Source organism: Sminthopsis crassicaudata, chromosome 2 (assembly GCF_048593235.1).
Source record: "Sminthopsis crassicaudata isolate SCR6 chromosome 2, ASM4859323v1, whole genome shotgun sequence".
Classification (NCBI taxonomy): domain Eukaryota; kingdom Metazoa; phylum Chordata; class Mammalia; order Dasyuromorphia; family Dasyuridae; genus Sminthopsis; species Sminthopsis crassicaudata.
In genome coordinates this window covers 395,869,363-395,871,228 of record NC_133618.1, presented here as the reverse complement: position 1 = coordinate 395,871,228, position 1,866 = coordinate 395,869,363, and the positions used below count along the sequence as shown (strand labels likewise).

At 40.0% G+C, this 1,866-nt stretch overlaps 1 pseudogene; it reads left to right on the top strand.

Annotated features, from left to right (window-relative positions):
* The first annotated feature begins 514 nt into the window (after positions 1 to 514).
* The window catches only part of LOC141552869 (protein Abitram pseudogene), a 30,322-nt pseudogene continuing 28,970 nt past the window's right edge, over positions 515 to 1,866 (top strand).

Sequence of the window (1,866 nt, the reverse complement as noted above, 5' to 3'; positions counted from 1 at the left end):
CTTTTCTATTCATGGCTTGGAAATCTTTCAGTGGCACTGAAGAGCATCAACTGTATCAAAGGAATCACAGACTTAATAACTGAAAGATGTCTTAGAGCTCATTTTCCAGAAAGGAAACTAAGTCTCAAAGAGCTGTGACTTGCCTAAAGCCCTACCAGTTGTAAGAGAGGAAGATCTGATTCCAAATCTAGGGTTCCTATTACTGTTTCCTTTGAATAGAAAAGAATTTGTGGAATATAAAATAAAAATATATTCATAGAAAGGCAGCCTATAAGAGATTGCCTGCCTTAAAAGTGTGAAAAGACAGATACTGGTTCATAGCTTATATAATCAGTGTTCAAAAAAGCACTTGTGCATCCCAGGGAAAAAGCTGAGTAATCCTTATGTGCAAATAGATATAAACATAACTATCAAATCCACTTTTCTTGCCTAGGTACTGTGGCTTGGGTGTTCAACTCTTTGCTTTTGAACTCATGAAGATGAGGGACAAAGAGCTACTGACCCTCATGTAGCCATGACTTGCATCTGGTAAGTCATTTAACAAGATCTGTAGAAAGTGATTGACCAAGAGTTCAAAAATCTTCCAAACTGGGAATTCTTTTCTAAGGCATTCATCCTTTAGATATGGCCAGCAACCAAGAGAAAGCCTAATCCTGTTTGCTGACAATTATAGGTTTCTTCTTAAAGGAAAGAAAAGCCATAAAGAGCCACTTTCAGACTTTGCCTTAAATTATGATTGTTGAGACAAATTGTTGAGGCAAATGTGACTTAAGGCAAAAGAGACGCTCACTTCCTGACACACTGAGACTCCATCTACAACAGAAGCTTAGAACTGAGCTGACATTCGTGACCCTGTTTTCATCAGGTGAATTTAGACAGAGGTACCTTTCAGATAGTCCTGATAAGGTGGACTGAATTGGAGATGCCATTAGCAAAGAAGGCACCTGGCGGTTTTGGCTCACCAGGTGTTAGCAGCCGGCAGCCTCTCCTTCCTTTCCTTTTCTCTAGCCTCTTTTCACAAACTTCTCACATGTACACACCGCCTCTACAGCTGCTCCTCTACTCGCCTTTCGTCAGCTCATTTTGTATTGTCTTTTAGTCTTAGAGATGATCGGAGATGCCCAGAGGGACCAGGGAAGCTGAGGACAGAAGACCGCATCATCTTGCACCAGTGTCCTGGGGAAGTTTGAAAGGGGCTGGATCTTCTTCCCAGACTGAAAGAGACATCTTGATGTTATAGAGCACCAAGAGTTAAAAGTCCTGGGCTCTAGTCATAACTCTACCACTTAATTGCTTTATGGCTTTAGGCAAGTTACTTTCCTTCTCTGGGACTCAGTTTCCTCATCTGTAAAATGAAAGCATTGAATTCATAGTTCTCAAAAGACGGATAAATCCAAGGAGTCACACAATCCCATCATCAACTGTGTGTGAGAGATAGATTGAGAAGGAAAGAGGAAAGGGGACACTATTGAACTTGGAGAGATAGAGTCCTCTTTAGACAGATAGCACTGTTATTTCAAGCAAAGATCACCAGAAAAACACTGGACCATCATCCAGAAGCACTTTGGAAAGGGAGCAAAAATAAAACTGCCATATGACATATGACAGGATTGCTAAACAGAGAGCATCTCTTTAGATAGTATACTCCATCAAAGTCTCTGTCTTCAAGAAATATATATGTAATATAACAACAAAAGCCCAACTCTATATTCAATAAAAACAATAAAAATGAAGAATGGATGAAGAGGGAGACAGGGGTCCTTTGGGAAACTGTAAATTAGTTGTAGGTTTGGGATGTGAGAAGGTCTTAGAATAATATTCTCCAAATCACCAGTCTCAGTTCAAAGTAGTTAAGATAACCACTGG